This window comes from Podarcis bocagei (genome assembly GCF_964188305.1).
Source record: "Podarcis bocagei genome assembly, chromosome: 5".
NCBI classification, from domain to species: domain Eukaryota; kingdom Metazoa; phylum Chordata; class Lepidosauria; order Squamata; family Lacertidae; genus Podarcis; species Podarcis bocagei.
Genome location: NC_138129.1, coordinates 14,362,314 through 14,387,928, shown reverse-complemented (window position 1 = coordinate 14,387,928; position 25,615 = coordinate 14,362,314). Strand labels below are relative to the sequence as shown.

At 44.7% G+C, this 25,615-nt stretch overlaps 2 long non-coding RNA genes across 2 annotated transcripts in view; both read right to left on the bottom strand.

Annotated features, from left to right (window-relative positions):
- The window catches only part of LOC308588413, a 105,320-nt gene extending 79,975 nt beyond the window's left edge, over nt 1–25,345 (bottom strand). The window contains exon 1 of the long non-coding RNA XR_014008729.1: nt 25,070–25,345. This is a non-coding gene — a long non-coding RNA (uncharacterized lncRNA). The remainder of the gene's footprint in view (nt 1–25,069) is intronic.
- On the bottom strand, nt 18,384–23,809 carry LOC308587836. The gene is made up of 2 exons (XR_014008546.1): nt 23,042–23,809; nt 18,384–19,415 (listed from the first exon to the last, which is right to left on the bottom strand). It is a non-coding gene; the product is annotated as an uncharacterized lncRNA (long non-coding RNA).
- Nucleotides 25,346–25,615: the final 270 nt, after the last annotated feature.

The window sequence follows — 25,615 nt, the reverse complement described above, 5'->3', positions numbered from 1 at the left end:
ACACTCCCACCACATATGATAGAAAGTACCTTCTTTTTCTTTACATTTCCAACACTTATTGCATGTTTCATACATTTTGGCCAGTTTAACTGGCGTTATATACCATCTGTAAAACATTTTCATTACATTTTCTTTCAACGCAGTACATGCCGTAAATTTTAGCCTTTCATTCCATAATTTCATCCAATCATCATACTGTATATTATAACCAAAGTCTCTTGCCCAGTGTATCATTACTGCTTTTACCTCTTCATTTTTTGTATGCCACTCCAGCAACATTTTATACGTTTTAGACAGATTTTTATACTCATTATTCAATACCTCCACTTGGAATTTTGATTCTTTACCTTCATACCCACACATTTTACAATCTTTTTTAAACATTTCATTAATCTGAAAGTAATGTAACCAGTCGTAAACAAATTCTTCCACCTCTTCATAAGTTTTCATTTTCCATTTCCCCCCTCTCTTGGTACCAATTCTCCATATGTTATCCACCTCCCCCTCATGTTAATTTTTTTCACACTCATCACTTCTAATGGTGAAATCCAATGGGGGAGTCTAGGTTCCAACAAGTTTTTATACCTCTCCCACACCTCTATCAGTGATCTTCGGAAGATGTGGTTTTCAAAACCTTTGTGAATTTTTTTCTTCTCATACCATAGATAAGCATGCCAACCAAATCTGTTATCAAATCCTTCTAAATCTAACAGCTCTCCATTCTCTAATTTAATCCATTCCTTTATCCAACAGAGGCATGATGCTTCATAATATAATTTCAAATCTGGCAGGGCAAAGCCACCTCTTTCTTTTGCATCTGTTAATAACTTAAACTGAATCCTGCCAGATATATCTTGAAATTATTTTTTGCCATTCTTTAAAAATTGATGCCCCCTTGATTATCGGCAGTGATTGGAAAAGGAATAACATCTTTGGTAGCACACTCATTTTTATCGTAGATATGCTCCCCCAAAAGGACAATTTCAGTCTTCCCCACACCTCCAAATCCCTTTTTATCAGGAGCGACAGTTTTCAATCCTTCATTTACATACTGGTGGCCCTGAGTGAGAACTGCCACCAATCTTAATACATAACAGAAACATAAAAAGAAGAGTGAAGGGCTGGTGCTGCTGTGCCGGGCAGGGACTGGGCACAGAGGCTGCTCTTCAGCCACTGTGCCTGTCTGGCAGTGGCAAGAAATGGGTTAGCACACTCTGCCCCTGCTTGGGGGGTGGGGCACAGACACCTGCCCTGGGCACCAGCCGACAGCCCTATGCCCCTGCCTAGCAGAACTTTAGCATGTCTTGGACCTGGGAAGCAACAATCAGCTGCCTGTCCAAAGAACCTGTCTACAGCATCTCTCAGCACTATGACAGATTCCGGCCTTGGCAAGACTAGAAGACAGAAATAGGCTCTTTTATGGCATCTAGTCTGATACTCAGCAGCTTGGTTGGCCCTCCACTACACATTTTTAAGCCAGAATATTATAAAACTATCTGGGCAAGGAACACTGTCATGCTGACTACACTTCTTGCCCTGCCTTTGCAGTGAAAAAGTGCGCACAATTACACAATGAAGATATCTGGACACTTCCCCCCCCTTTTTTTTGAAGGTATGTTATATATCCAAAATGAAACCAGATTTATTAATAAGTTTAACTACATTTATAGTAACTCTTATTTTTCTGGCAGTGACTGATAAGTGATTGCATTTCAGTTTGGGGAATGCAATAATAGTCTTTTGAGGGGTGACCATGTTACTTAGCTGTAGCAAAAATACAACCCCCCCTCCATTGTTGGGAAAACCCAGGTTTAAAAACAATATACACACTGTTTCTGACAACCTTAAGGTCAGGAGCAGGTTTCTGATTCTTCCAGTTCTTTTCGCTACACAATAGAATAAATGGACACAGTAAAAGAACGTTTCAGCTATCAGAACATATTGTCACTGACCTTAATGTGATCAGTGAAGGAACTTCAAAGAGAAACTCCAGCATGAAACTGCTGAATTACACCTTACCCAGATGTTTAGTTAGATGTGTTTGGGTATAAATAGAGACAATGGTTAGCAGTCCCACTGCAGATGCTGATTTACTCAGCAAGGCTATGATGTACTGCTGTCCTGAAGGGTCAGTGTGCTTACTTTGCATACATTTAAACTCTTAATCGAATAGTTAATGTCTGTACTTTTTGTTTTTTGCTGTCATTTGCCTCCAGCCTCTACACGTTATCTTTCTTTGTACCCATGGGTTAATAAGGATTATACTTTATGCATCTGAAAAAGTGGACTCTAGTCAACAAGGGGTTATGACATGGTAACTATGTTAGTGTTACAGATAGGTAGCTGTGTTGGTTTGCCATAGTCAAAATAAAAAAATTCCTTCCTGTAGCACCTTAAAGACCAACTAAGTTAGTTCTTGGTATAAGCTTTCGTGTGCATGCACACTTCTTCAGATAGTGTGTATCTGAAGAAGTGTGCATGCACACGAAAGCTTATACCAAGAACTAACTTAGTTGGTCTTTAAGATGCTACAGGAAGGAATTTTTTTATTTTGACTATGTTAGTGTTGTTTTTAGCTAGGTTGTACACTCAGAATAGACCCACTGAAATTAAGCAACCTAGGTTAGTCATGTCCATTAATTTCAGTGAGTCTACTCTGAGTGGAATTGATGTTGGATACACAATTCTTAGTATTTAATAATAATAATAATAATAATAATAATAATAATAATAATAATAATTTATTTATTTATTTATTTATTTGTACCCTGCCCATCTGGCTGGGTTTCCCCAGCCACTCTGTGCGGCTTCCAACAAAGATTAAAAATACATTAAAATGCCACACATTAAAAACTTCCCTGAACAGGGCTGCCTTCAGATGTCTTCTAAATGCCAGGTGGTTGTTTATCTCTTTGACATCGGGTGGGAGGGTGTTCCACAGGGTGGGTGCCACTGCTGAGAAGGCCCTCTGCCTGGTTCCCTGTAGCTTTGCTTCTCTCAGTGAGGGAACTGCCAGAAGGCCCTCAGCACTGGACCTCAGTGTCCGGGCAGAACGATGGGTGTGGAGATGCTCCTTCAGGTATACTGGGCTGAGGCCATTTAGGGCTTTAAAGGTCACAAGACTCTTTGTTTCCACAAGATGCCACAAGACTCTTTGTTGCTTTAAATTCAAGCTTCTTAATTTGTGTGTTTGAAAATATGAGAAATAAGCAACAGACTGAAATGACCCTGGTCTGATTTGAAATTAAAACACCCAGATTCCCCCGAATCCTTTTACTTAAAGTCCAGAGAATGAGGCACCCTCACGGAGACCCCTTACATCCTCTTCAGATCAGAGAAATTAAAATTTAGTGTATGTACTCACCTCCTCTCAATTTGTAAAGAAATTATTTGTAGCATTGATGATAGAAAGCAGGGTGTGTTATTCTGACTTGTCGACACGTCCTAGCTTATGAAAGAGTTTGCATAAGCATGTTTGATTGAATTGTATAAACTTGTTGGCTCGGAAAGTGAGTGAGGAATTCAAACTGGACAGAGTAAACACAGTTAGGAAAGAAAGCAGCAGAAAAAGAAAAATAGAAGAGGTTTTATCTAGGGAAATAAGCATGACGCTTAAGGGAGTAAAGGAAAAAAGTTGGCCAGCTTTAGCCTGATTGAAGAAACCTGAGTGAAAGGCAAATGATCATTATATTTGCATGTCTGATATGAAGAGCATAAAAATCAGATCTTTTGCTTTTATTCATACCAGATGTGAACTGTGGCATCATGGGTCAGAAAAAAATGGAACTTGAGGAGCTATCCGTAATTAGCGCCATACCTGAGGGGACTTGCAAGTCCTATACTGCAAGAAGAGTCCACATCCTGTCAGAACCGATGCTCCCTTGACCCCACAAAGCTGACAAATGGTGTGGAAATTAGAGCAGGAGAAACACAGAATGGTTGAGGAGAGGTGTGGTTTAGTAAGAAAGGTTAAAATAACCTATATTCTGAACTCAATTACGAGTTGTGGGTGGGTGTACTTCGTGAAATTCAGTGAAGCAGCCCGAGCATAAATAGTAAGAAAATTTACAAGGCAGCAATTACTTGGCAACACATTCTAAGGGCTTGAGATAATGTCTATGTTACAGGCACCGAGAAAGGACGTATAACATTTGAGTCCTCTTGGGAAAGGGATGCAAAACACAGGGAAGAAGAAGAGTTTGGATTTGATATCCCGCTTTATCACTACCCGAAGGAGTCTCAAAGCGGCTAACATTCTCCTTTCCCTTCCTCCCCCACAACAAACACTCTGTGAGGTGAGTGAGGCTGAGGGACTTCAAAGAAATGTGACTAGCCCAAGGTCACCCAGCAGCTGCATGTGGAGGAGCGGAGACGCGAACCAGGTTCACCAGATTACGAGTCCACCGCTCTTAACCACTCCACCACAGTCACACTGGAACTGGAAGCAGCTGCAGATGAGTCTGGTGTTACGAGTTTGAGGGCGCTAGGCATTTCTAAATTACTGGATTCAGCAAGTGTTAGAATTTATTGAAAGTCTGGGTTGTGCCAGACTAATCCCTGGATCTAACAAGTGTTAAAAGCTAATTAAGCCACACTAGCTTCCTCTTGAGGTGATAAGCCCCAGATGATGGGACATTAAAAGAACAAAGCATCAAAGCACTCTGCAGATGGACAGGCCCCTCTCTCAAAGCCAGAGTTTAGAGTAGAGAGTTAGGAGCAATGTGAATTAGAAGCTTAGTGATGGCACTGGGGGGGGGGGGGAGCAATATGAAAAGCTAGAGAGACAGAGCAACGGTTGATCTCAGTTTGAACCCAAGGGAGAAACGACCCCTTTGTGGTGTTAATGCCATGAACCCCTCCATCGCAAGCTCAGGTTGTATATGTGTGTAAATAAACTATATATCATAAAGATACCGTAGTCTCTGTTGTGCTTGATTGTTCCAAAAGGAAACACAGACCTTGGCTGAGCTCCTGGGACTCCCGGAATCTTGCACCGCTTGGAGAGTGGGGTCGCATCCAACACTATCTATGACAACAGATACACACAGGGGTGGATGCATCCCACTGCCTAGGGGCCAACCAGGAAGCGAGATTTGTAGGACATGATTTTGCCAACAAACAACACATGTGAGAGTAGAGGATGGGGCACCAAGTCAGATAATGCGTTTAGCATTTATAGAGCACTTTTTGAAGGGCAAAAAACCTCCAACAACTTTCACAAGCAGTTGGTCCCTTACCTTTCCCACCCGACCTGGCCACAGTGATCCATGCGATGGTCACCTCCAGGCTTGATTACTGTAATTCGCTCTACGCGGGGCTGCCCTTGAAGCTGTCTCAGAAACTCCAGCGGGTGCAGAATGCTGCAGCGAAGCTCCTCACAGGGTCTCTGCCATGGGAGCATATTCACCCAGTGCTTTTCCAGCTGCACTGGCTCCCGGTGGAGTACAGGGTCAGATTTAAGGTGCTGGTTTTGACCTTTAAAGCCCTTCACGGCCTAGGACCCTCTTACCTATGGGACCGCCTCTCCTGGTATGCCCCACGGATAATGCTGGTGGTGAACAAAAGAGGTTTAAAGACTGTCTCAAGGCAAATCTAAAAACATGTAGTATAAACACCAACAACTGGGAAACACTGGTCTGCGAGCGCTCCAGCTGGAGAACATCCTTTACCAAAGGTGTCATGGACTTTGAAGACACTCGAACTCAGAACGCAAGGGAGAAACGTGCTAAGAGGAAGGCACGCTTGGCAAATCCATACCATGATCATCTACCACCTGGATACCAATGTCCCCACTGTGGACGGATGTGTGGGTCCAGAATTGGCCTCCACAGTCACTTACAGACTCATTGTTAAAACAGTGTTCATGGAAGACAAACTTACTCGGCTATGAATGATCGCCAAAGAAGAAAGAAGAAGCTTTGCTGTGACATGTGGAACAGGCCATTGTTTCAGTAATCCACTATTCTTTAAATCAGATACTTCTCAACTCAACACAGCCAAGTTTTCTCAGGCATCCACTCCTACTGTGGTCCATGGGCTTACTCCCAAGTAAGTGTGCACAGAAGGTTATTTCCACAGCTGTGTCACTTGCAGCTCCACTAACCTATATCAGTTGCCCAGGAAAGGATCCTGCACCCCAAGATGCTTCTTTCTCAAATCTTTCTCAGATCTTTCTAAACTGCTATTCTGCCAAACTCTGGTCTGGGAGACCTTACCCTTACAGGCAAAATGCCCATGCAGGAAACATCCTCAGCCATTAAAAGAACATTAAGGTTCCTTTGTGTAGAATCTCTGGCTCCCATCCGAGTCACTCCTCCCCTTAGGGAAATACAGACAATCATTTCCAGCTTCACTTATCCCCAGCGTTTGCCAGGCAGTTGCAAAAGTTCAGTTTGCATGTTGTGGACATAGTGTGTATCTTGCTTTCAGTAAGGTCATTGACGAAGTCCCTCATGATACTCTTGCAGAGAAGCTGTAATATGTGAGTTGAACAAGGTAACTGTGAAGTGGATTTGTAGCTGGTTGGCTGACCGAACCCAAAGAGTACTAATGAATGGTTCCTCATCATCCTGGAATCAAGTGACAAGTGGAGTGCTGCAAGGTTCTGTCCTGGGCCTGTTGTTGTATAATGTCTTTATAAAAGACGTGGAGGAAGAAATTGAGGGGATGCTAATCCAATTAGTGGGTGACACCCTACTGGGAGGGGGTGCTAAGGCTGCAGAAGAAGGAATTAGGATAACAGATTAGAGGACTAGGCCAAAATGAACAAAATGAATTTAAATATAGGCAGTTGCAAGGTTCTAGACTTAGGCTAGAATAACCACTGTGCCAATATAAGATGAGGGAAATCTGACTTGTCCGTAGTACATGTGAAAAGGACCTAGGGGTCTTAGTAGACCACAAGCTCCACACGAGTGAGCAGTGTGATGCAGCAGCAGCAAAAAAAGCTAGCATTCTTCTAGACTGCATCAACAGAATTATGGTGTCCTAATCACGGGAAGTAATAGTGCCAGTCTATTCTGCCTTGGTCAGACCACACCTGGAGTACTGTGAGTACTGTCCAGTTCCAGGCACCACAATTTAAGAAGGATATTGACAAGAGCTGGACATGTTCAGAGGAGGACAACCAAGATGATCAAAGGTCTAGAAACCAAGCCTTGTGAGAAATGGTTGCAGGAGTTGGGCATGCTTAGCCTGTCCAGTGTTTCCAAAACTTGAGTCTCGAGCTGGGAGTTGTAGTACAAAAACATTTAATAGAAGAAAAACTCGAGGGACCACTAGGGGCGCATCAGAAGATGGCTGACAATAACATCTCTCCGACCCACACGAGGTAAATTGGAGGCTGTGATGGGAGTAAATAGCCTCCCTACCCCCCCAGGATTGTGGTGGGGGACTGCCTTTGCCTGCTGTGCCCTATACCACCCCCGAATTTGTGGGGATGGGGGCACTAGGCACAATGCCCTCCTGTGGGATTTCGGCACTCCTGGACGCCGTCTCTGATCCGCGCCACTAGCTGCAAGAACTTCAAAAGAAACAATTTGGATGAAGCTAATGCACATATTTCAAGGAAGAAGGGGGAGTAAAGACTGCTAACAGAAGAGATCTCTGATAAAACAAGACGAGTCGGAGGAACAAGTATAAATCATGAGAAGATACGCCAAGACTCTGTATGCAAAGGGACTGATGGGGGAGGGAAAAAAAAACTTTCCTTTCTTTCCTTATGTGATTAAACAAGAATCCCCCCCCACCCACAAGTCAGAAATGTTGTTTTAAGGACTTAAGCTGTGGATTTAAGGCTGTGTGGAGATAAACTTTTGAACCAGAGCATGTTTTAAGAAGAGCGTGGAATGTATAAGGGCTTTGGAATGACGCAGTAAAAATACCGTCGCCATATTGGGAAGTTCTGTCAGAGGACTTAAGTCTGAGAGGAGAAATAGAGCTGTTTTTATATTGTGGATGAAACTCCTCAGTGGGACTTAAGAATGACAGTTCTGTAATTAATGATGGAAAGAGCGCTGTTATCTATGAAGGCGATGATATATGGAAACCATCTCGATTTGAGGACTGGAAGAACGGAAAAATTCACACAGGATTATTATTGGTGTTTATCGGCTTAAGGAGACTATCAGAAGAGATCATAAAGAAAAAAGAGAAAATATATGAACAAGATGTGATGTGGAAACAGCAAGATAAGTCTGGATAGAATTATGAACTTTGTTTGGACTGATTTGGACATTAACGCAGTAGCAAGAAGATGATCAGAATCCCCCTTCGGATCTTGAAATATGGGTTCCCTCAACAAAATTTAAAATTCGGCTTTGTAATTTGGAATTTATGTGATGTGATTTGATGTGATTGGCCGGTTAATAAAAATTATTTTAAAAAAAAGAAAAGAAGAAAAACTCTAGTAGATAATGCTCAAGAGCAGGTAGTGTTGCTGGTGGATTTTGCAGGACCTATGAAATGCCTTTTGCAGGAACTAGATAAAAGCAACTTGGCCTCCTTCTGTTTCTGATATGCAGCAATCAGCAGACTTTTTTTCCTCAGTATGAAGGTACATATGCTAATCGCGGCAGAGCAAACTAGTATTAAAGGAACCGTTACAGGATCTAGTTCAAAAGCTGGACCAGCCTTGTTTCCAGCTCTTGAGTGGGGTTCTAGAATCCTTTGGGACACGTATAATCAGGACATTGTGGCAATAGTTGCCAACATGGTATTGTCTCTCATCAAGTGGTCATTATGAGAGGCCTAGTTTCTCTGACCCTGAAGGCAATGCATAGTCATCACGGAAGTACTGGTTGCCAATGCTACTAACCCAGTCCAACTAAGACCCTGGAGATCTGGGCTTCTGAAACTCTTCCCAAACCAAGCACAGTACATACCAAATAAATAAAGTATAAAGATACATTTTCTTGTAATTGGCTTCAGGAGGCTGTTGTATGTTTCTGTGCTCTGCTCTTTGTCTCCTCTCCACAAGCAAATATGTGACAATTTAATTAGCTACAAGGTCTTAAGCAATATGAACAAAAGCAGAGCTATATGAAGCATTGCAGCAGTTACTTGAGAGAACACACACACAGAATCCAGTGGCTTGGCAACCATCACAGGCTCATCCATCTTTGGGTTCTAAATCTGGCTGTCAGTGAAAAAGACTAAAATCCAGTGCAGACATACTTTGCAGTAGGACCCATTCACCGCCTTGTACCCAGGTTTGGGTGGGTGGGTGGGGTCCCAGTGCATGTTCTGCGCATGATGTTGTTTGCCTGGCATGCATCCTGTGTGTGTGACGTGTGCACAACATGTATCACACGTGCAACACTGCATCATCAGGAGGAGACCAAGCGCAGAGCCCAGTATGGCACCGCTTCCTCTCTTGTGCTCAGGAGGTGTGAGACGCTGAACTGTGCTGCATTTGGCTCTGCCCCTCAGATATTGAGGGGGCCAAAGACACCTCCGCTCCAGGAGTTGAGGTGCCTGGTTCCATCAATCTTAGAGGCATTTACATACATAAACCCGCATAGCATACGGCAGCAACTGTCCCAGACCCCCCCCCCCCAATGGATGGAAGCTTTTAATTTCATCCATCATAGGCTCTTTGGTAGCAAGCAAAATGCTTTGCATTCTTGAATCTGCATCAGACCAGTGGCCCATCTGTCTGGCCCAGCATTGTACCCTTGTGAAGTCTTTCCTGCTTGTGCTACCTGAGATCAATTAACTGGATAGTGAATCTGCAAAGCATGTGCTTTGCAACTGAGCAATTTATTCTGTGATCTCCATGTGAGTAATGTATTAGTTTAAAGATGAGGATCTGTAGTCAGGCCACCCTATGAGTTTTTGGATGGGCGAAAATTTGAATACAGTGGTTCAACAATCAAAGCCAACATTCTGGCCACCAAATCTCATGCTACCTCTCGTAGTATTACTCTGCTTCTTACATTGGGGTTAAGTGACTTCTTCTTGCTCTTTAGTGGTTCTGGAGTAAGAAAGAGACAAACTCCCACTCCCGCCCCTTATGAATTATGGAGGAAAACGGATCCTTTTTACTTCCCCCTACAAAATGTGCCTGGACTGATGTGTCTGCAATTTGGCAGGCTTAGTCCAATCTAGAGGAAGTGTGTGCCTGTAAATTTTATCCACTTTGGCCCAAAGGGAGAAAAGTTATTGCTTTTATACAGAGTGGCTCAGAACCTACATAGAGACTGAAGCAGAGAGAACAGAGAGCAACTGAGAAATAGATCATATTTTTTAAAGGCATAGAGATACAGCAGATTTTGTGCCCTGTGCATACTCCTAACATGTACATCTGAGTAACTAAAGATCAGGGCTTCAAGGGGGAGGTTGGTTGCTGCCATTGTTAAGCACTTGGGAGTCAGAAACCAACTAGATCCTGATCTACGTTCTTCCACCACACATATTAGCTTAATGGTAGCTTGTCATATGGAAGTGAGAGCTGGACCATAAAGAAGGCTGATCGCCGAAGAATTGATGCTTTTGAATTATGGTGCTGGAGGAGACTCTTGAGAGTCCCATGGACTACAAGAAGATCAAACCTATCCATTCTGAAGGAAATTGGCCCTGAGTGCTCACAGGAAGGACAGATCCTGAAGCTGAGGCTCCAATACTTTGGCCACCTCATGAGAAGAGAAGACTCCCTGGAAAAGCCCCTGATGTTGGGAAAGATGGAGGGCACAAGGAGAAGGGGACGACAGAGGAAGAGATGGTTGGATAGTGTTCTCGAAGCTACAAACATGAGTCTGACCAAACTGCGGGAGGCAGTGGAAGACAGGAGTGCCTGGCGTGCTCTGGTCCATGGGGTCATGAAGAGTCGGACATGACTAAACGACTAAACAACAACAACAAAGCTTGTCATAATAGCATACTGTCAGGGCTGCCTGAGGTCTCAGCTCACAAAAGACCAACGCCAGGTTCTTCTTATATACAAGGATGTTTATTGCAGTTCATTATTGCTTTCACAACCGAGGCGCGCAGCCCCGCGTCTCTTAGCCTAGACGTTTTAAGTCCCCTCTGAATCGGTCCCGCCCCTACACCAGCTTAAGAGGCTTGTGCTAATCCACCTCTTCCTGTCTTTCCTTTTCCGCAGGGTCTTTCTGCCCCCCTGGGTCCCTTCCCTCCTGCTCTCTCCTGAAGCGGATCCCTCAGATGCCTGTTCCCCCCTCCTTCGTGCTTTGGGGCCAGGCTCCTCCTCCGGGCTCTCTCCATTTCCGCGCGCCTCCACATTTGAACTTGGCGCGCGTTCGCTACCCCTGACCTTCCTCTTGACACTTACACTACTCCCTGTACTACTCTCCGCCTCTTCCGGCAGGAAGTTCTGCCCCGATCTCCTTCCCCCGTCTCCTTCCTGCTCTGCTCCGTGTGTCACACTGGGAACTCCACTCTCTTCACTTCGTTCCTGCTGGGAAGCCGGCCCCGATCTCCCACTCCCACTCGGGGTTTCCCTGCTGCTTCCCTGCCCCTGGCATGTCCCCCCTGTGAACCCCCTTGGCCTGACTAGGGGCGCCCCCTTCTGGGAATCCTCCGATTCACTTGAGAGACTCATGGAAGACCTCAAGTCATTGTCCTCCTCTTCCTCACAGTCCTGGGATTCTTCCCCATCGCTCTCCGTCTCCCCCCTCACCTGTGCCTCTGTCCCTGAACCCCTGACACATACCATACCATATTCAGCAACTGTACTGTATTTGAGGAGTTGTCTTCAGTGTTGCCTCCTGCAAAAGCCCCAGGCTTCCACAGCTATATGTAATCTGTGGCAAAAAGAATCTGATCAGGTTTATGTTCCCTTGTCTGACACTGCACGAAGCTGACCCAACTCCAGTCAGCAGACAAGACAAAGAAGGTGCTGTGACATTTCAGACTTGTAAGGGAACCCCCCCTGATAAATACCAGGTCCCCCCCCCCAGGAAAGGACGGGATAACATTACATACTAAATTAAAACTACGGGAAAGCATATTTAGTCCTGTGGCAAGAGTTTTGCAATAGGCAGACCATATTAAAATGGGAATGGCTCCAAAATATTCAGGAACAAACGTATTGGCTGAACAGGGAGTGGGAGGGATGGGACCAGTCAAAGGAACATTTGTGAGTACAAAGCTCTAATTTTTGGTCACTTTGGCGTGTGCGCTACTTAAAAGTTGAAGAACATTCCTTTTTATCACGAATCAGTGCTGTTTCCTGTTGTAACAGGAAAATGGACATGCTGTACCAAGTAAGAGAAAGGTACGAAAGTCTGCTGTACCATCTGGTTTCACAACACTGCGTATACAGTTGAACCAATGGCAGTAGTATTTTAGGGTGCGGGGAGAGAAACCCAACCTCTTGCAGCTTCTGCTGTGTCTAATCCCTTCCTTTAAGCACCCACAGTCAGAACAACATTGTCTAGTTACTGGCTGCGCCCCTTCTTTACATAAACAGATACCTGAGCCTCCATCATAGCACCCATGTGCACCAGTGCCCCCTGCCCCAAGATCTGCCAGGGTGCCTGCCATGCTCCCTAGTCCCTCTCATGCCAGATTGTGAACTAGAATAGCCATATGAATTCCTTGTCGCTCTCCCAAGTACAGTGGTACCTCAGGTTAAGTACTTAATTCGTTCCGGAGGCCCGTACTTAACCTGAAACTATTCTTAACCTAAAGCACCACTTTAGCTAATGGGGCCTCCTGCTGCTGTGCTGCCAGAGCACGATTTCTGTTCTCATCCTGAAGCAAAGTTCTTAACCTGAAGCACTATTTCTGGGTTAGCAGAGTGTGTAATCTGAAGCGTATGTAACCTGAAGCGTATGTAACCCGAGGTACCACTGTAGTAGTAGTAGTAGTAATAATAATAATAATAAATTATTTGTACCCTGCCCATCTGGCTGGGTTTCCCCAGCCACTCTGGGCGGCTTGCAACAAAGATTAAGAATACATTAAAATGTCACACATTAAAAACTTCCCTGAACAAGTACTGAAAACACTGCCTGCTTATAAGCCTAATTGGCCAGCAGACCAAAAGAGAAGGCAGTTTTCTCTGCTGGTAGCATCCTATTAGACGAGACAGGACAGTTTTAATTGGATTCTACCAGCAGGAGGGAGCATGGGCTCAGAGAAGAGGAGATAGCAAGGACTGGCTGCATCTGTGCTTTCATAGTGGAAAGAAAGGTACATAATGGGAGAATGAAAAAAAAAAACATGGGAGGGTTAAAAATGGATCAGTAGAGGGGTTGCAGGGGGAGGGAGTAAAAATGGAACAGCTGAGAAAGGGACAAAGGACAGAGCAGTCAAGGCTGGTGAGAAAGAGAGAAGTTTGCGTATAAAAATGATCCAGGAGAGAAAGTGTGTGTAATGTTGGCTGTCAGACATAAAGTCTTCCTTGCATGAAGCCGATATTTTATGTTCCGTGAAATGGGCAGTTTGCCTGCCAGACAGAGATGGAGGGAAAATAGTTTATGGCTTGTGTCTGGCCATGCATTTCAGCCTGGATAGCTCAGTTGGTTAGAGCAGGGGTCAGCAACCTTTTTCAGCCATGGGCTTTTTTCAGCCATCCCTCAGACCATGTGGTGGGCCGGACTATATTGGGGGGGGGGGATGAACAAATTCCTATGCCCCACAAATAACCCAGAGATGCATTTTAAATAAAAGCACACATTCTACTCATGTAAAAATAAGCGGATTCCCGGACCATCCGAGGGCCAGATTGAGATGGCGATTGGACTGCATCCGGCCCCCAGGCCTTAGGTTGCCTACCCCTGGGTTAGAGCATGGTGCTGACAATGCCAAGGTTTCAGGTTCAATCCTCATATGGGACACCTGCATATTCCTGCATTGCAGGGAGTTGGACTAGATGACCCTCAGGGTCCCTTCCAACTCTATGACCATCTCAGCAGCTGTTCAGTGGCATAAGGACACAGGAGGAACCATGCTGGAACAGATGAGGAGGCCATGGTGTACACCTGGCCTCCCACCAGAGGAAACACCACACTTGCGATGAGGGAGAGGGGCAAGGAGGAGGGGAGTTTGGCGCTGTGCGGATGCACTGGTGGGAATGCAGGACTGGCTCCGCCAGTGCACTTGCACAGCACCAACCTCTCATGCCTGATAAGTGCAGCAACGCTGCTGCTGGTAGGCCAGGTATGCACCAGGATCCGTCCCCTTTGTCTGCTCCTGGATCAGACCAGAGGCCTCTCTAGTCCAGTATTCTCACAGTGGCCAGCCAGATGCTCGTGGGAAGCCTAAAAGCAGGCCATTAGTGCCATCAAAACGGTCCACAATTTACAGTATAGTGATGTTGACCACAACAGCATCCAGTATTGTGGACCCTATTTCACAGAACTCTCTTCTAGCTTAGTCAGACAGGCCCTGCTCTCTGTTGAACTTCTGGCACGTATGGAATACTTTTTTTATTCTAGCAGGCATTTTGTCTTCCGCTATGGGGGATAATTTGGGTGGGAGCTCAGGCACTGAATTCTGGCGTGGGAAGAGATATGTCGCAGGTTTCTAAGAATTCCCTATGTTCATAGAATCATAGAGTTGGAAGGGACCCTGAGGATCATCTACTCCAGTGTTTCCTAAACTTGGGTTGTCAGCTGTTTTTCGACTACAACTCCCTTGATCCATAGCTGGCGAGACCAGTGGTCAGGGATCATGGGAATTGTAGTCTGAAAACAGCTGGAGACCCAAGTTTGGGAAACAAACCCTCTGCAATGCAGGAATATGCAGCTGTCCCTTATGGGGATCGAATCTGCAACCTTGGCATTATCAGCTTTCTTTAGCAAACAATGAATTACTTGGCACATTCTTTATTGCACTTCACATGACCTACCCTTTCTTCTGCCACTCTCCCACGTGAGCCACAGCTAGGGCTTATCCACACTTCCTCTCGTTCTGCTGCTTTCCCCCAGAGGGAAACCGGGCTTTAGTGATCAGTTGGAGTAATTCGGGTTTTCTGTGGCTTGCCATTTGTTCCAATTTAGAGACAGAGAGTGGGTTTTCCATGGGAAAGGAGCAGGGCAAGGGGAAAACTGCTCAGACCTGTGCTTTCTAGGCTTGGGACAAGTGGCAGTGTGGATGAGCCCGTAGTCTGTGTCCCCTTTTCTTCTTGGTTCTTCTATAGAGGTTTCTCATCCTGGCTGTTGCAAATTCTTCTGCTGCTCTTGCTTAGGAAACACATTATGCGCCCTGCAGTCCCAAAGATATCAAATGACTTTCACGTGGCATTGCTTCTGGTGTTGTGAAACTTAATTATAAAGTGACTTGCATAAGCTGCTGCAGACAGAAAAATATGCATGTGCATCAGCCTGCTCTTTTGCAGGGCCTTTAAAAGATTAAAAAAAAAAAAATCCAAGTCCTAGCAATTAGAGTCACTGGAAAACTTCCTAAATAATGAAGTTTGTCAGTGCAACGCAAAACAAAATGAATCGGTTGTACACGTGCTGAGGTGTTTCTGGGGTGGGGTTGGGTGAGGGGATAGCTGCTCTGGACTCCTTCTGGAGGAAAGGCATAACAACAATAACAACTTTTTCCCCATTAAAAATGAGATGCTGGTATTCTTATAAGCGTCATAGCACAAAACGGCTATGATAGGCAGCAAAAAAAGAGAGGATGTGCCCTCCATATCAGTAAGAACTATATAAAAACACATACACACTAATGATAATATTTTGTGCTTCCTCCAAAACAAAATCACTAAAGATTGAGTAGTAAACACTAGAGTTAATTGGCATTATGTTTAATGCCATTGTCAATCCTTTCTTTAGGACTAATACTTAAGAGATCTATCTGCACACAGCAGGCCCAGCAGCAAAGCACTTGAGGAGAGGTTTCTCCTGCTAAGTAGATAATTGGCAGGGGAAGCCTGCAGTTTGTCATAACAAAACTGTACCTCAGCAGGAGGCCTTTCCTGTCAAAAAATTTCCTCTGCCTCCCAATCCTTTCTAGTTACTGTTCGGGCTAACGAGTGGGAAAGGGATAGGCTCCGTTTGCTCCTTCCCAGCTGCACAGCATGTTTGCAAATGACAGGGGGCTTTTAATAAAAGCAATCTGGATATAAACACAAAGGCAGCTAGCACACTGGAGATTAAAAGAAAACGAAAGCCACAAGACTGAAAAAGCTGGCCTTCACAGTACCCTAATGGTGTATCATTGAAAGGGATACATCTCTCACAAGCACTAGGGGACTGTTGCCTGTGTTGTTGTTTTTTTACATGAATTGCTGGATCACACATGCACATGAGGAACAGGGACATGAGCACTATTGGGCTATTAAGGTAAGAGAGTAAAGAAAGGACGCCTGTAACTTACAGGGACAGAAACTGATGAATTAATCCGGATCCAGCTCTGCCATTGGAGGGTCAAGTAGCCTCACTGGCTAGAAACCTGGAAAGGAGATAGTCAATGGGAAATAATAACCCATGGATACAGACTCTGTGGAATAAAGGCGAATGAGGGATGTACTGAGAGGTGTAACTCTATATGCGAGAGGGCATAGAAGCTGGGAAGAAAAGAATTGAGAAGGGCACCCTCTTCCTCCACAGAATCACCACGGTAGTAATTCTGGAACCAAATACATAGTTTGGTACTGTAAACATTGTCCTGAATTTTGAAGGTGTGCTCCTGACAACAGTGATGGAAAACAAAGAAGACTGTGAAGAAGAAGAAAAAATAATTAAGGCTACGTTGTTGTTGTTACTGCAGCTGTTTGGAAATTTTCAATATCTGCCTAAATTAGATTAAAATAAAGAAACATGGAAATAGGTGGAAAGGTCTCCCTCCTTACCTCCCTCTCTCCCTCCTCTCTGTGTGTGGACACCTCTTTTCAAGGGGGCACATTTCCATTCCTGAGGCTGAACGGGAAGAATTTTGATGGGGCAAGGAGGAGAAGCAGGTTTTTCCAGTGCCCCATTTCAGAGGCTGGGTGAGAGGAACTGTGCTGTTTAGGTGTGGAGAAAGTATTTCTGAGGGGGTGGAACAGGAATGGTGGTTTATTTGGCCAAGGCATTATAAGGAAAGCATGCGCAAATGACCGAAGAAGAGAGAGCAGCTAGGTTGTATTGTTGAGGGGGAGATGGACTGTGTATACATTTTACATTTAAAGTACAGTATTTCCCCCCAAAAAATCCTGGGAACTGTTGCTTGTTAAGGGTGCTGGGAACTGTAACTCTGTTAGGGGTAAACTGCAGTTCTCAGGATTCTTTGGGGGAAGTCAAGTGCTTTAAATGGGTGGTGTGTATGCAGGCAGGGCCGGCCCTCTCATGAGGCAAGATGAGGTGACCGCCTCAGGTGGCAGCATCCACCAGGACATCAGATCCCGATGTAGATTAGGGTTACATTACTAACAGTGCTCATCCCACGAATAAATATGGAGGGACTGTGGGGGCAAGACAGTCTATTCTGTATCCTGAAGGGTTTTGACTTTTCTAGACGGAGCTACGTCAGCTGAGTTTAAGCAGCTTTGGAGATTGTTATGCTTTTGCATGCTTTGACAGACTACTTGTATTGAATTTGGAAGGACCTGAACATATGTCCTGGAGCAAAATTACCAAGATTATTTACTCAATTTGATGCGGGTCTTATAGGTTGGCTCTTGGCTCTCATTTTGTTTCATTAAAAATCCCACTTGCTTCAAATAAACAGCAAAGTTGCCGGACTGACTGAAGTAAGCAAAGGGTTACTACGGTGACAACAGCACAGCACAGCACCCCTCCACCCTCCACTGTTTAGATTTTTGGAATGGGAACAGCTACTTATTAAGGCTGTTTTCATAAGTGATGCTGTCTTTTTGTGAATGTTGTTAGCTTATAACAGAAAGCAGATGAGAACAATACTTAAATTAATGCAGCTATTGCACATTCAATTTGCAAATGCAAGGAACTCATGCATAGTTTTTAGAGTAAATAATTTGATGATGAGCTGGGGAATGGGTGTTGGCTGGGTCTTGCTGGCTCTGTTTTGTTTCAGTTCCTCAGCCCTGTCATTTACTTGAGGACCAGGTTTGTCTCAGCATCTAACCAGTTTCCACGGCAATTCAGATAACATTTTTGCATCAGAACCACCAAGCCTGTAGTAGTTAAAGGGTGTTGGAGAAAGTCCTGGGAAACCAGGGCTCAAATCCTTGTTCAGACATGAAGCTCACTGGATGACCTTGGGACAGTTACAGCATCTCACCGTAACCAAACACACAGGCTTCTTGTGAGGCTAAAATGGTATCATGATGCTGTCAGCGGCTCCCGGCTGGTTGCCCAGGAAAGTATAAAGACAAGAAAAAACTTCTTACAGTCCTTTTTGTCATACATTCTACTCATATTGATCCAGAGCAGATTCCAACATATAGTTAGCAGAGTAAAAACTTAAACATGTTGCAGGATTCCCCAAAAATAGACCAGAGGCAATTAATATTTCATCCAGCAGAACTTTACTGCTACTGAAGGCAAATGAGCATAATGGTCACAAATCCAATACATTCCGGTTTGGCATGGTCCATAAGAAATCCAGTTGCAGCAGACTTAACTTAAACTTGCAATAACTTGTAATAAGACTAAAACCTTAACACTAAGCATACTATGTATAGAACATCACACCAGAAGGAAGAGAGAAAGTGAAACCCAGGCTCCTTCTGACCTTACTATTATAGTCAGCATGACCTGGACAGAAGAAATAACAGAACCAGTTTAAGCCAGCTGTACTCAGCTTCTCTGAAGGAATAACCCAAACATCATGAACCTTCTGCTTGTTTCTAGGCAGAATAGAAACTTACGTGTCTGCTAGAAACTTCCAGCTTGCACCAGATTCTTTCACACAGAGAAGCTTCCAGAGCCCTCTTGAATTAATTAGAATAGGAAAGAGCTCTACACATCAGATCAATACTCTCTTTACCCAGAAATGCAAACTAACTCTTTTTTTATTTCAAACTTTACAGAGAGAGGCTATAGAACCCAGCCTCTTGGGCAGGAGTCAGCAAACTTTTTCAGCAGCAGGCTGGTTCACTGTCCCTCAGAACTTGCGGGGGGCTGGACTATAATTTTTTTTTGGGGGGGGATGAAGGAATTCCTATGCCCCACAAATAACCCAGAGATGCATTCTAAATAAAAGGACATATTCTACTCATGTAAAAACACGCTGATTCCCAGACTGTCCATGGGCCGGATTTAGAAGGTGATTGGGCCGGATCCGGCCCACGGGCCTTAGTTTGCCTACCCATGCTCTTGGATAATGGCGTTGTCCTGAGTGAATCTCCACTCCACTTCTCTCCCACTTCCTCATTTGTCATCATCACCACCTTCTCTATGGGTGCCGCTGAGTGCCCTCGGTCTTTGAGCTCTTTGCTCTCCTACTTTTAAGGCTCGCCAGGTTCTGGGAGGTGGTGGGTCTGGAATGCTTTCTAGTGACAACATGTCAGCCAGCTGCTGCTCTGGCTCTGTCTGCTCTTCCTCTTGTTACGATATAGAAGCAATGCAGCTGCGAGCTGCTGGTAGCTTGAAAACATCACATGATGGAATGTTGGGACTGTTCCGTGGGAAACAGAGGGACAGTCAATTCACAGTGCAGAGGGCACCAGAATTAGCTCAGAGTGTAATATGAGGTGTACAGGAAGTGTTTGTCTCTCTCGACTGCTGGAGTTTGAAGAGAGCAGTCATGTTTTTTGTAATGTTGCAAAGACAGAAATAAAGGCATGTAAGTATGTTTTCTGTCTATCTCTTTCCCCTGCCGGGGGGGGCAGGAAAGAGGGGGGGGTGTTCTTCTCACGCTGAGAAGGATCGCCTATTGCGAGGACTTCCGGGTTGGCGCCATCATTAATGGCAGATTTCCTCTGACTTTCTGAGGGACCAGCTCAGGGATCAGGGTCTTACCGCTGCGGTGAAGCGGGGGCCCTCCAAAAATCACAGGCGGGTGAAGCCTGTGAACGTGGGACTCGGCGGGCACCCTTGGCGCCCCCCCCAATTGGCGAAGGAACCCATCTACGGGCTCCGGAGTGAAACGGGGTGAGTGGCGTGGTGCTGAGAGTCGACTGCTTCTTCCGCGGAGTGAAGCCACACAGCCGTTATCGGAGAGCGCTGACTTTTTCCTGGGACAATTTGGTTTCAAAAGCAACTACCTGTGAGTAGGATAAAATTGGATTTAAAGGGAGAAAAATAATTAATTCGGCACCGAAGCGGGAAGGCATAAACAGGAAGTCTGCCTTCCGTTTCTTGTAAACAGATCAAAGCAAAGAGACTGTAAGCGGAAACTTTGAAAGACATTTGAAAAAGACTCAAATTCTAACATCAGATAAGCGATCTCCCCTCCGGATTGCAGGAGAGGAGGGGGGAAAGGTTTGAACTGTATTTTTCCTGCAAAAAAAGAGAGGAAAGGAAGCTAAAATCCACCACTTAGATCCTGGGAACGGACTGCCTAGGGACAATAGGAATGCCGTTTTGTGAAAAGCACCACTGGTAAATAGAGTACTGTTGACAGCTAACTCTACAAGAGAGATACAGTGTTTCTGGACTTCTCCTGGTTTTAAAGTAACTGGAGATTAAGCGCAATTGAAACTGTTGTCTTTTTGTGAACTGGGGGATTTAAAAAGGTTATTGTTTCTTTAAAGCTACAAGTTTTGACTGTTACTGTGTCCCCCTAGAGGAGGTTTGACATTGTTACAATAACAACTGGGCCAGGGAAATTTTCCATTTCAAAACAAATCCTAGCCGTGGGATTGACCTTGGATTCTAACTAGAGTGTTATGGCAGATGGAAGAGGAAAGTTAGTGTTGCTTCAGGAAAAAACTACGAGGTCTGGTAGATCCTTTCGTACAGATACTGGGTCGCAGCGGAGAGCATCAACATCTGGTCCTTCTGGACCATCTGGATTATCAGGGGTTGCACCTGCACAAGTTAAACCAAAAGGAATGTCGTCTGAAGACGTTTTAGCTTTGGCACTAGGAAAAATTAATGAATCTTTGGAAAACCTAAGTAAACAAGTAGCTGAAACAAATAAACAAGTAGCTGAAGCATCAGTTAAACTGAATAAGTTAAAAACAAAGGTTTTAGAGAAAAATTTAACGGCGATTGAAAGAGAAAGGTTTCAGAATGAGACAGGTTTAACAGTGGTTAAGAAAGTGAAATACCTTGGGGTTAATATGACAGCTAAAATGGGAACTTATTTAAAGACAATTACGAAAAATGTTGGACGGAAGTGAAAAAAGATTTAGAAATTTGGTCAAATTTGAAGCTTTCAGTGCTAGGCCGTATTGCTGCGATAAAAATGAATGTATTGCCTAGAATGTTATTTTTGTTTCAAACATTGCAAATTTTGGACAAAATGGTAAAGCAAAGTAATTACATCATGGCTCTGCAACTATTAAGTTGGAATTGTAATGGCCTCAACTCTCCTCGGAAAAGAAAAAGTGTCTTTCATTTATTAAAAAAGGAACAATTGGACTTGATTTGCTTACAGGAAACACACGTGATAAGGCTACATAGAAAAGTATTGATTAATAAGAGATTGGGACAGGAGTTTATTTCATCTGACAAAGTTAAAAAAAGAGGAGTAGTGATTTATGCAAAGGAGAGACTATCACCGAAATTTATCTTTAAAGACAATCAAGGAAGATTTGTGGCAATTGAAATTCAAATACAAGGTTGCTGTGTCTGCAGAAGCATGGAACAGAGGTGTCTGTGTGCGGGTGAACAAAGAATTGCAAAAAGGGATGAAGGCGCAATTGCTGAGTTCACATTTGCCACATGAGTTTTGGGCGGAGTCGTTAATGTCTTATTGTCACACGTGGTTGAGAAAGGTTTCAAAAGATTTGGGAAGTTCTCCTTTTGAGAAGCTGTTCCATAGAAAACCTTGTGTTGCCCATTTTAAGGTTTTTGGGTCTCATGTGAGGACAGAAGCTCCAGGTGGAGTAAAGAATGCCAAAGGCATTTTTGTGGGATATGAAAAGGGTCTCTACAGAGTAATTTTGTCTGAATCTGGTCAGGTGATTCTCACGAAATTTCTAGAGAGTGCTCCTGAACAGGAGAGAGTAATTGTTCACACATTTCTCACTGAGGACAATTCAGATGATGATGATGATTTTACTGATTACAGTGGTACTGAGAGTGACAGTGATAGCTCAAAGAGCTCAGTTGACACAGTCATTGAGAGGAAATCTCACACAATGGCTAGACCTTCACAGATGAAGGATGAACCACTGTTTACTATTGGAACTGGTTCTCCAAAGAGTCCTGAGACTGAACCAGTGAGCAGAGAGGATCAACACCTCATACGCAGGTCTGAGAGAGTTACAAAGGGTGTACCACCCAAGAGGTATTCAAAAGAGTTTGCTAACTCAGCTGTTGCATGTGTTACTATTGTTGACAACTCAAGACAAGTTGAAGCTGTGTCTAAGTCAGAGACAAAGACACAACAGAGAGTTGCTAAGCGTAACACTACATTCCCTAGCCAAGATATGCAGATGCACTTATTCCTTGCAAGTCAGACAACCAGAGAGGTACACTGGGGAAACCAGTGGCGGGTAGTTCCAAGGGTGGAACTGAAACAACAGGGGAGTGTTATATGTATAACAACTGTTTGTTTTCTTCTCTGGATCATGCTTTGCTCGCAGCGCACATTGATTCATATGGGGGAGTATGTTACGATATAGAAGCAATGCAGCTGCGAGCTGCTGGTAGCTTGAAAACATCACATGATGGAATGTTGGGACTGTTCCGTGGGAAACAGAGGGACAGTCAATTCACAGTGCAGAAAGCACCGGAATTAGCTCAGAGTGTAATATGAGCTGTACAGGAAGTGTTTGTCTCTCTCGACTGCTGGAGTTTGAAGAGAGCAGTCATGTTTTTTGTAACGCTGCAAAGACAGAAATAAAGGCATGTAAATATGTTTTCTGTCTATCTCTTTCCCCTGCTGGGGGGGGGCAGGAAAGAGGGGGGGTGTTCTTCTCACGCTGAGAAGGATCGCCTATTGCAACCTCTGCCTGGATCTTGCCGGGAAAGCAGACAGGGAGGTCAACAGGAGACCAAGCCAGGTTCCTGGTAGAGTTGCCAGTTTCTCCTGATAAAGGCTTGATTTCCGACACCTCTCCCATTATTTCCCAGCTTTCCCCCTCATCTGCCTCTGATCTGTGACCTCCCACAAGTCACTTTTGTACATCTATACTGCCTCCCTCTTCCTCCTCCCTGGAAGGGTAAGGATGAGGAGGTGGTCTCCACCATTCTTACTTCTCTGCCCACCTCCTGACATCATCCCCCTCTCCATTGTTCTCCTCCTCTGAGTCCCTGACAAATGGGCAGGAAGAGAACCACATGTGCCACCTTGAGGTCCATGGAGGAAAGGTGAATAATTAAAATGAATAGTGGGGCTGCTGGTTTAAAGTCCAGATTGGTTTTGTGGATTACGTAATCCATGCTGACATGTTCTCTGGAAAATGGCTCCACAGCCAGCCTGCTAGCTCTCAAAAGCTCCCCATTTGGAACCTTGGAATTGTGTTCCTCTTGTGGGGTTTCACACTTACTTTGGTTGCCTTTCTGACTACCACAACTGCAAAGGCTGCAGGATTTGCTGGGGGAACCAACAAATGTGAGCTCATGTTGGGTTTTCTTCCTGAGATTAGCTCTAGTTTATGACTTAAGTCCTGCATGCATGCACCTGGCAATAGGTTGTCTTCAAAGATGTGGTGTAGTGGTTAAGAGCGGTAGACTCGTAATCCGGTAAACCGTGTTCACTTCCCTGTTCCTCCAACTGCAGCTGCTGGGTGATCTTGGGCTAGTCACACTTCTCTCATCCTCATTCACCTGACAGAGTGTTTGTTGTGGGGGAGGAAGGGAATGGGCAATGCTAGCTGCTTTGAGACTCCTTCATGTAGTGATAAAGCGGGATATCAAATCCGAACTCCTCCTCCTCTTCTTCTTCAGAAAATATAATTTCAGGGGTGGTGGTCTAGCTTTATTAAGAGCATGAGGTATTTCTTTGCTCAACTAAGTTACCCAGTGATCCCCATAACCTTCCCCTGCTATGCTGTGCCAGGCTAAATAGAGAGGTTCTAAATAGTGCAGTGCTACCGAGGCTAAAGTCAGGCGGAATATGAAAAGAGAATGCACATCCCTAAGCTGTTTGGTAAGCCTGGCTTCCTTCCAGCCTTGAAACTAAAATGAAAGATCTGCATACCAGTGAATCAAATGCTAGTTTTATTTTGTTTGTTTAATGATCATAGAAAATAAAATCCACTCTTCAGTCCAAAGGCTTGCTGTGCAGCTTACATTCATTAAAACAAAAAAGCAATACAATGAAATGAAATTAGTAAAACCAACAGAACGTTAGCATAAACCAGAGGCCGGCAACTTAAGGCCCATGGGCCAGAAGTGGCTCATGAGGGTCGCTTAACCGGCCCATGAGCTGCCCCCAAACCAAGCTGACCGATCGGCAATTCCATGCGTGCTGTGCTAAACTGGCGCAGTGCAGGGACTCTCTTCTGCGGCTCTGGAAATCGCTTCTCTGCACGCCCAGACGCCAAAAACCACTTCTGCGCAGGCACGATTTTCAGTGTCTGGGCATGCACAGAAGCAATTTCCAGAGCCACAGACATACACAGGCGCTATTTCCAGTGTCGCACTGCGCCGGTCTGGCCCACGGAGGATCTCCACGGGAGTGATCTGGCCCATACCTGGTAAGCCTTGCCGACCCCTGGCATAAACACATAACAAATGCTTACTGATCTAGAAAGGTCTGAGAAAATTAAAAGGTCTTCAGCTGCTGCTGAGAAGACATCAGAGCTTCAGGTGACCATACTGTACCTGAGGAAAGCATTGCAATGAGATAATTGTATTAGGTAGCAGGAACGTGAGTGCTGAATTGGCAACTCCTAGATCTCAATTATTCTGCAAGGGTGCCTCCTCCACCGCTCTGTCTCATCTATTCCATTGCGTTTCCTGCTACTTCACAAATTCCTCATCCACAAGAGGACCTCTCCTCTTTCCATGACTGCTAAGATTACTCAGGAGAAAATAAAACTGCTAGTATCATGCTGGGATAGAAATCTATGGCCAACCACACTAGATACACAGAGTAGAGTTCTGGTTGCTGCATCTCAAAAAGGATACAGTGGTACCTCGGGTTAAGAACTTAATTCGTTCCAGAGGTCTGTTCTTAACCTGAAACTGTTCTTAACCTGAAGCACCACTTTAACTAATGGGGCCTCCCGCTGCCGCCACGCCGCCACCACACGATTTCTGTTCTCATCCTGAAGCAAAGTTCTTAACCCGAGGCACTATTTCTGGGTTAGCGGAGTCTGTAACCTGAAGCGTCTGTAACCTGAGGTACCACTGTATTGTTGTGAGTTTTGTGAGGTTAGTCGGTATGATGGCTGAATCCCTTCCAGTTCTTGAGAGCCAGTGTGGTGTAGTGGTTAAGAGCAGTAGTCACGTAATCTGGGGAACCGGGTTCGCGTCTCCGCTCCTCCACATGCAGCTGCTGGGTGACCTTGGGCCAGTCACACTTCTTTGAAGTCTCTCAGCCCCACTCACCTCACAGAGTGCTTGTTGTGGGGGAGGAAGGGAAAGGAGATTGTTAGCCGCTTTGAGACTCCTGAAGGGGAGTGAAAGGCGGGATATCAAATCCAAACTCTTCTTCTTCTTCTTCTTGATTTCCTGGGTCC